This window comes from Macaca fascicularis, chromosome 11, assembly GCF_037993035.2.
Source record: "Macaca fascicularis isolate 582-1 chromosome 11, T2T-MFA8v1.1".
Classification (NCBI taxonomy): Eukaryota; Metazoa; Chordata; class Mammalia; order Primates; family Cercopithecidae; genus Macaca; species Macaca fascicularis.
The window spans coordinates 84,809,716-84,820,000 of record NC_088385.1 but is presented as its reverse complement, the minus strand read 5'-3'; the positions used below and the strand labels follow the sequence as shown (position 1 = coordinate 84,820,000).

Here is a 10,285-nt window from a genome sequence, read left to right as displayed (position 1 = left end):
ATTAACTTCAACTGATCTCTGAGTTACCTAAGAGTTCTGGAATCAGTGTTCTGAAAGATATAGTTAGACCCGATAAACCCAGGACATGTTCACATAGCCTGTGATGGTCATGGGTTGATGCCCAAGTGGAGAATCACTTCTCAGATGAATTGGGATGGCTCTACATGAACCCAGTTGCTGTGCATGCACAGTTTTCAAGGCCTCCAAGGAAACAAGAACAACATGGGGGTGTTGGAATCAGGGTGGGGTCACTTGGAGCCCTGCTGCAGTTGATCCAATTGCTTCTCTGCCAAGCAGGGGGTATTTTAGTCAGGGAAAGGATTACTTAGGATGATGATGTGTTTACTAAGATAACTTTTACTACACCGAGCTAGGCTGTGGTGGGAGCTTGCAGGTCCTTAAAATTGCCTGGCTTGAGGGAAATATATCCTCATATAGAGGGAGCTTTCAGATTCACAGAGTACATTCGGCATGTGATAAATTGTTATTTGTGTATAACGCAATCTGTATTCTAACTACACTGAGCACCAAAACAACTGGCCACAACTGGCTAAACTACTTCAGTAATAATACTATCAGAAAGTAATTCAGAAATAAAAACCAAACTGTCTCAATTCAGTGAAATAGCATTTTGAAAACTAAAGAATAAAAACATGCAAAGTGAGGAAAAACCTTTTGTGAACTTCTCAGTCTACTTCTCAATTCAAGAGTAAGAGAACTATCTGTTTACCGCTATGTCTACCCTACTTTCTCTAAATTGAACACACCTATTAGCAAAATAGATGACAATGAAACAATATATTTTCTTTTAGTGAACTGAAGCCACCTTATTGGTCCCCCCACCTCATGATTTTAAAGAAGTGCCATAATATAATTCTTAGCATAGAACTGGAAAAACAACAACAAAGTCCATAAAGTTTTAATGACTTGGCCAAAATCAATTTCATTTTATGGTCCATGTGTGTTTTCTGATTTATTATATAAGAATACTCTACTTTGAACCTGAATTCTTACACCAAACCCTCACTGTAATCCCTTAAAAGGTAGCTTCTGTCCTGCTTTCTTGCACTGGTGAAGCTGTTATCTTGAAGAGTTTTCTTCAAAGTTCACTGTGTTCTAAAGTCTTTGTATTTAACCATGTTGGTCCCTGCTCCTTTTTGAGCCTCTCCTATTCATAGACTGGCATTCCAGGAAGCTGACCCAATTAATTCACCATCATTTTTGTCCCACTGTCTCTTTCCTTTTTGGGGTCCTTGCTTCCCCACCTCTTAAAGGCATGTTATTTTTCCTTCAAGAGTATGTCCTCTTTCCTCAAATATTTTTATGCATTGTTTACTTAGTAATTCACTTTATACTAAGATTTAAACTAAAATTCTACTCCTAAAATTAACCTCTGTTCATATTCCCATCCATCAGTACCAACTGAAAGACCTGTCCATTTACGTGTGCTTCAAACTCACCACATCAACTCTCCATTCTCCTTCTTTTATTCCCCAGCTCTCAATAAGCTCCTTCCTAAAATTTCTTTATTTCTATCCACAGGACCACAATTTTCTTAATAATATAGGCTGAAAACCTCAACAGCTGACTCTTTCCATTTCCCCTTCAATTATTACAGAGGAGAAATCAATACCTAGTCATACTAATTCAATATCTACAATTCCATCTGTACCTGTGTTTTCCATCAATTCCGATGTTTATTACTCTAACTCAAGCCTTGAATACGTCCCACGATACCTCTGACCTAGAGAAATTCAAATGTTGTATTGCTAATCTAATTCATACCTCAGAATCAAATATTTGAATTGAAATGAATGTATGTAGGCTTGTGTCTTGATATTACTGCTTGTCTCAAATAGAGAAGTGAAATTATAGGTGAAGGAAGCAAAGGTCAAAGCCATACAATAAATTTTCTAAAACATGCAGCTAATTAGTGAAGATTCAAAGTAAATTTTGATATTCAAGATCCTCTAAAAAAATCTTCATTTCTTTTTTTGAGACGGAGTCTTGCTCTGTCACCCAGGCTGGAGTGCAGTGGCATAATCTCGGCTCACTGCAACCTCCACCTCCTGGGTTCAAGCAATTCTCTTGCCTCAGCCTCCCAAGTAGCTGGGATTACAGGCACCCACCACCACGCCTGGCTACTTTTTGCATTTTTAATAGAGGCAGTGTTTCGCCATGTTGGCCAAGATGGTCTCAAACTCCTGACCTCTTGATCTGCTCACCTCGGCCTCCCAAAGTCCTGGGATTACAGGTGTGAGACACTGCACCCAGCCTTATAAAATATTCTTATGTTTCTATGTTTATGTTCTACTATCTTTGTCACAGGATAAAAGACAAGAGGGGTTTTTATCTCACTTGTACTTTTCTATTTTTCTGTGCCTTTACTCATGCTATAACTCCTATGGGAATACTCCCTACCTGTGTCTATTATACCAAATTCTAACCATTTTTCAAGTATCACCTTAAATTACACCAAGTCTATGCAACATTTTATCGCCTTCTAGACACATATTAAATCTCTAAGCTTTCATAACTATGCTTTGTACCCTTTTATGTAATGCAAAAATTTAATTTAACTTTAGTTATTTAAATTTATAAACATAATGTGATTTCTTCAAGGCAATCTCTTCATCAAATGTACCAGTACTATCATAGATAGTACTGCCTACTCTTGACTCTTAAAAAATAAAACTAGGCCGGGCACAGTGGCTCACATTGGTAATCCCGGCACTTTGGTAGTCTGAGGCAGGTGGATCACAAGGTCAGGAGTTTCAGACCAGCCTGGCCAACATGGTGAAACCCCATCTCTACTAAAAATACAAAAATTAGCTGGGCCTGGTGGAGCCTGTAATCCCAGCTGCTTTGGAGGCTGAGGCAGGAGAATTGCTTGAATCCAGGAGGCGGAGGTTGCAGTGAGCCTAGATAGCACCATTGCACTCCAGCCTGGGCGACAGAGTGAGACTCTGCTCGGAAAAAATAAAAAATTAAATAAAGAAATAATAAAACTAATACATTTTGAAAACATAGTATGTCATATGTCACCAAACCAGCACCGTAAGTGTTGTAACAGGAAGTCTATTATTAACACAATTAATAGAGACAAATTTTCAAAGATCTATATTACAGAAATACAATAATAAAAACACAGACAGTGGAGCACTCAATAGGACAAATGACCCAATTTCTTTAACAAATAAATTGCAAGAAAAATTATGAAGAGAAAACTTATAGAGTCTTATAAGAACTTAAAACCAATTGTAATGTACAGAAGCTTATTTGAATTCTGACTCAAATAAACAACTGTTCAACTTTATGAGAAAATTGAGAAAATTTTAACACTAGGATGTTAAATGAAACTAAGTAATTAATATTAATTTTTTAAGTGTGATAATTATGTTGAATTGTTGAAACTGGCCTAAATGTCCCATAAAATTGATGTTATAATTTCTTTTGAATAAACACAGAAATTGATCCTCACAGTTTTAAAATTTGAGCAACTTACATTTGTTTTATCTGAGTTCCTTTTCTCAGGAAACTGACCATTAGGGCTCTCAGATAGGATCAAGAAACTGAAACTTACCAGATCACTACATCTAGACAATGAGATGCCAGGGCCCTCATTTGTCATGATTACGTTCTTAATCATTGCTAATTCCTGTTTTCCTAACAGATGACCTATTTCCTGTTGACCAACTTTTCTTCCTTACCTTTCCCTAATTCCTGCTTTTCCACATGTAGCCAGTTCCTTCCCCACTACATAAACCCCCCGTTTTAGTTGATTGGAGAGGTGAATTTGAGACTGATCTCCCATTCTTGTCAGCTGCAGCAACTGAGTAAAGTCTTCTCCCTTGGAAATTCTTGTTATTTTAGTGATTGGCTTACTGTGCAACAGAGAGCAGGACCTAGACTAAACCCCTGGTGTTTGAATAATATTGTAAGTATATTAAAAAATAAACTCTATCTTTCACAGATATATATTTAATTTTTTTAACAAAATGAGGTGAATAGCTGATTTGAAATAGTCAATAGTGGAATTGGGAGCTTGGAATGGTTGGATATGAATTTTAAAAAAGGTAAATTGTGAGGTGATAATGGTTAAGTCAGATTGACAGATCCATGAGAAATTTAAATGGAATTCAGTATGTTTTTAAAAAGCAGAATAAGAACTATTCTTATTATCCTCTCGAAAGTAATTTATCTGCCAAGTATAACTGCCACAAATGCTTAGTATGTAAAAAATTGTTTATGTTTGATTTATTTATAAGGCAACTTCACTATTCCGTGGATCTATTTTCCAGTATAGAGAATAAATATTATTTCACCAATTAACCCATTGGTCTTATCAATTTCATGATTTTTGTCCTTTATTTTTCATGATCTCAGCTACTAACAGACTACATTGTACCAACTGCATTTCTAAGGGGCACCTAGTCAAAAGTCACTGGCCTGTTGCTACATAAGTGTCTGCCACTCTCAGATGTTTATAGATCAAGAAGCATGGACTCCTTGGACTCCTTGGAAGAACAATTTATTTTTGTTTGTTTGTTTGTTTGGTTGGTTGGTTGGTTTTAGCTAGCTCTTTAGCTTCCACAGGAAGCCCAATGGGCAAAGTGTTTGGTTTGGCCTAATACCTAATGTTTATGAAATATCGTGTAAAGGTAAAGGCACCATACACACTTGTATTTATGTGTAAGCTAGTGAGACATTTGTTAATTGCTGGTTCTAATTATAGTTTTACTGCCATCCTGTTTTTATGTCCTTAGTAACTACACTTAAATGTCTGTTGCCTCTCCCTGTTTTTGTCTTTTCATCTGAAAAGAAATCAAAAAGAGAGCAAGGGAGACTTAGTTGAACGTTTGCAATGTTGTCTAAAAAAATAAGCTATTACTGTAACCTTAAAAATCACTGGTAATCTAGGGTGGACAGAAATATCAAATCTTCTGTTTCAATATGCCTCTACTTTTCTCTCATTATTTTTCTTTCAAATTTTCACATAATCAACCTCTCTCCATTTCTCTCATTACTTGTTTGATCTAACTCAAAATCTTTCTCAATAGCTCCTTTATTTTTCTTAACATTATTGTCTATGCCTCCCTGGACAGCAGAAAAACATTTTATTCTCCACAGTGCTATTGTAATGCCATTTCCCAGGCTTCAAGTTTGTAACATACTAGTAACAAACCAGGTGAGTAAGCACAGCCAACTTGCCGAGTCCTAGTAAAACAGACACGGGTGACATGTAGACACAGCTCTCAGGCAATGGAGGAAAATAAACTGAGTCAGAAAAGCAGTAAACTATGGGCTTTTAGACGTCTGAATTGAAGAGTGCATTTTTTTCTGAAATCCTGTATGATTAGACTCCTACTAGCTTTATGGGTGGGCAAAAGATGTCAGAAACAGAAGCACAAAAGAAGTAAATATTTTGAGGCTCCCTGTGGATCCTACTAAAGGAAGTATGTGATCATCTTTCTAGTAAACTGGAATATCAAGGAGCTGTTTTTTATTTTTCCCAAACATGGAAGGGAAGAAGAGAAACCTATACACAGTCAACTATTTTTAAAGTATGGAATTCATCTAGTGATTAAAACACAGCAGGATCCAAACTGCCAGAGCTTCCTATTTCAGCTTCAGTATAAATCCTCATGTGGAATTATGAAATCCATTTATTATAAGGGAAAAAAGCTTCTTAAGGTAAACAGGGCTGAATCTGTGGTTGCCCATTTTTACTAACCGCTAGAGCCTCACTACTCAAAATGTGGTCTGTAGACCAACAATACCTGGGGCTTGTTAGAAATATAAAACCTCAGATCCCATCTCAGACTTACTGATTTGAATCTTCATTTAAACAGAATCCGCAGGTGATTCCTATGCATAATAAAATTGGAGATACTGTGCACTACAGAATATCCACAGATGTCTCCTTGGAAGGAGAACACTCACAGTTTCTAAAGTCAAACAGCATATTCCAAAATCTCAAGCCATGCCTCTTCTCCAGATGTCAGCAGTCCCCTTCTTACAGACTTCATCATTTTAGCATTCCTGACACAACAGCCATATCTCCAGCTATTACTTCTGCTTCCCAAATGCAGGTTCACTCACTGTCACCACCCACAAAATTTCATGCTGTTACCATAAATATTCTAAAAATTATAATCCCAGATATAATAGACTCCTTCCTTCTTTTATAGTAATTGTGTATTTCAAACCCCAATCTCAATCCTAAACTTCAGAATCCCCTTTCTGAATATCTCCTTGACATGTCTTGAATATTGTATCTTGATGGTGCAGTAACTAACCAGGTTAAGTATCCGTCTCCTAAACAGACTGTGTTGTTCTCCAGGGTAGGAATTATGTTCATTTTTGCATTCTTATTCTCTATCATGGGGCTGGTATATGTTCAATAACGAAATAATTGATTGACATTTGCTGGGCGGCATTTTCAAACGATGGCATGTTATATCCCCACCTTCTAAGCAAGGGAACTTGTTCCAAGAATGGAATTATCAGAAGTATGTTAAAGGAGGGAACAGACAGACACTAGTCATTATTACATCCTTATTAACTGGCAGCAATTAATGTTTATCTTATTCAATCCTCACAGCAGTCCTGCAAAGGTTATACTATACAACCAACTGACAAATATGAAAAATTAAGTCTTTAGATGTTAACTCGTGCATTTTACACATTTTGTAAATTAAAGTGCTGAAATTTGAACTTAAATTTGTTAACATTCCATAAGCTGTACTCTGTTCTCTTGTACCATATTGTCTGTATAAATTATCAGTCGAAGTGTTTTTATTGCTCTATAGATTTGTGAAGATTTCCAAGATATTGTAGAATCTATGTACAGAATATCATCTCTGCAAGTATCAAACAAATCTAAATTCAAAATATACCATTTCACATTCAGAGAAATAATATTAAACAACTTCAATCCACTTTACATAGAAATCAAGAGTAAATAAAACAACTTTAAAGGTTAAAATAATTATAGTATTTAAGCAACTATTCTCATAGTCTTACAAGCAAATGTTACTTAAAACTTTTAGCAATGTTTTATTCAGGGCTAATAAATATGGAACATAATTTATAATTGGCCACTCCCACATTCATTACAGACATCACTAATCAATCATGGAACTGTTTTTCCTACTAATTTCTATGGTAGCCTTATAATCCTTGCAAAGGATACAAACAGCCCTTATTTTTCAACAAGAATTAGAATGAGAGTTAAAATGTATTTGTATCTCTTCTCCATGCCTTCATCAATACAGTTAAGAAAATGTTAATAATTTCATGTAAGATTTTTGTAGACTATTCTATTTATGTTGTAGTTATTTTAATAGCAGACTTCCATGCAGAATGTGGTCATATATATGTATATATGACCTCATTCCTTAGTTTAGTTTTCAACCTCAAGAATCAAATTTGCTTCAACATAATGCACATACAGAATTCTATAAATCACCAAAACATAATACCTTAACCTCATATAATGTATGAATTTTATCTCTTTGGATAATATCAAGCTTCTTGCAAAAAATCTCAGCTGAGGAAGTTGATATTTGAATTGTTTCAACTTATGCTTATTTATTGTGGTAATTATAAATATTTTTAATTTTCTCATTCATTCTACAAATATTATTACTATTAATATTATTATTATTATTATTATTATTAGAGATGGAGTTTTGCTCTGTCACCCAGGCTGGAGTGCAGTGGCACGATCTCAGCTCACTACAACCTCCACCTCCCAGGTTCAAGCAATTCTCCTGCCTCAGCCTCTCAAGTAGCTTGGATTACAGGCGCCTGCCACCATACCCGGATGACTTTTGTATTTTTAGTAGAGACGGGGTTTTACCATGTTGGCCAGACTGGTCTCAAACTCCTGACGTCAAGTGATCCACCTGCCTTGGCCTCCCAAATTGCTGGGATTACAGGCATGAGCCACCACACCAGCCCTACAAATAATATTTTAACACCTAGTTTTTTTCCAAGTAAGAACCTAGAGAGCCCTATCAATTTGCTAAGGAATTTGGTCTTTCTTATGATTGCAGTGGGAAACTACCAAAAAAATTTAATTGCAGAAGAAATACTAAGTTCTCAGATTAGATAGATCCTTTCCTTTAGATATGTAAGAGTGAGGAAGAAATGAGGTTGGGAGATGTTAACAAGGCTGAAAACAGATAAAATAGGAAATCATGGCTAAAATTCAGGCAGGATTTTATATAGGCCTGAATGAAGTCAGAGGCACAGTAAATAGAAGTAAATGATTAAAATAAGTTAAAATAGTGGACGCAGGAATTGAAAGAAAGGGAAGAATCTAGGACAAATCCTGGGCCTCTGACTTGAGTTGTTCTGTGTACAATAAAGTTATATAGAAAAGAGTGTGGGAGGCCGGGCGCGGTGGCTCACGCCTGTAATCTCAGCACTTTGGGAGGCCGAGGCAGGCGGATCATGAGGTCAAGAGATCGAGACCATCCTGGCTAACACGATGAAACCCTGTCTCTACTAAAAATATAAAAAATTAGCCGGGTGTGGTGGTGGGCACCTGTAGTCCCAACTACTTGGGAGGCTGAGGCAGGAGAATGACATGAACCCAGGAGGCAGAGCTTACAGTGAGCCGAGATCACACTGCTGCACTCCAGCCTGGGCGACAGAGCGACACTCCGTCTCAAAAAAAAAAAAAAAAAAAAGAGTGTGGGAAAATGAGGCTGAACATCCCTTGTATAGTGTATGAAAAGAAAATTCCAACTCAATGTTATGTCTAAATACAAAAAAAAAAGTGGAGAAAGAAATAGAAAACACTGGGAAAATGGATATTCAGGTGTGATAATCCCACCGTTAGAGTGCTGACAGAGTGAAGAGGCCTCTCTGATCTTATTCTAACGATTCACTTACAAAGTATATAAATACTTGTGGACATTGAATTAATGAATAAATAAGAAAGCAGCTTCACATTCCTAAGGTTTCCAAAGTGGCACATAGACATAGCTATTGAGAAACCAAACTTAGTTCAATGTTCCTCTTATTCTGATAAACATGAAGATTCATTTATGCGATTGTCCCATTATGAATCATTGAAAAGACTTTTATTGACCACCTCCGATGTACTGGCACTGTGTTACAAAAATTTGGAAGGTTAAAGCGTACAGAGGTTACTGTTTCATTTGGAGAATTATAACCCCTAAAGCCATGTATACTAACTAATATTATTCATAAAAAGTATAGGCTGGGCGTGGTGGCTCACACCTGTAATCCCAGCACTTTGGGAGGCCTAGGTGGCTGGATCACGAGGTCAGGAGATTGAGACCATCCTGGCTAACACCGTGAAACCCTGTCTCTACCAAAAATACAAAAAATTAGCCAGGCATGGTGGCATGCACCTGTAATCCCAGCTACTTTGGAGGTTGAAGCAGGAGAATCGCTTGAACCCAGGAGGTAGAGGTTGCAGGGAGCTGAGATCACACCACTGCACTCCAGCATGGGTGAGAGAGTGAGACTCCGTCTCCAAAAAAAAAAAAAAAGTGTAATTATATATTTAATGGAAATCAAAGTCAAGTTTGGAAAGAGAAACAAAAGCATTTTGCAGATGTGAAGAAATGATAGATGACATTTATCTTCTGTGAATTAATATGTTGAAATGCCAGTAGTAAACATCTAATACATTGGTTAATAGCAAAGAAACTACAGCCAGCTGCCCTACCCAGATCTCAGCTCAGCTGCTTTGTGCCTAGTTTCTCATCTGTTAAATGAGGATGACAGCTACTTAAAGGATTTTGTGTGTGTGTGTTGTTGTTTGTTTGTTTGTTTGTTTGAGACAGAGTCTCGGTCTGTCGCCTAGGCTGGAGTGCAGTGGAGCTATCTTGGCTCACTGCAAGCTCTGCCTCCGGGGTTCATGCCATTCTCCTGCCTCAGCCTCCCAAGGAGCTGGGACTACAGGCACCCGCCACCATGCCCAGCTAACTTTTTTGTATTTTTTTTTAGTAGAGACAGGGTTTCACTGTGTTAGCCAGGATGGTCTTGATCTCCTGACCTCGTGATCCACCCGCCTCAGCCTCCCAAAGTGCTGGGATCACAGGCGTGAGCCACCGTGCCCAGCCCCTGAAGGTTTTTATGAGGACCAAATCATAGATCACTTAGAAGGGTGTCTGATAAAAGATAAGTGCTATAACAGGTTTTAAAAATGCATACTTGACAGTCTCTGGAGGCTCTGTAACTATTCTAATGAATCCTGTGTGAATTTTAGCCACTATTACCCTGCACACCTGCACTTGGAGGT

The 10,285-nt window shown here is 37.3% G+C and overlaps 1 protein-coding gene across 14 annotated transcripts in view; it reads right to left on the bottom strand.

Annotated features, from left to right (window-relative positions):
- Positions 1-10,285, bottom strand: part of NAV3 (neuron navigator 3) — a 381,439-nt gene that overhangs the window by 218,926 nt on the left and 152,228 nt on the right. The window lies entirely within an intron of this gene.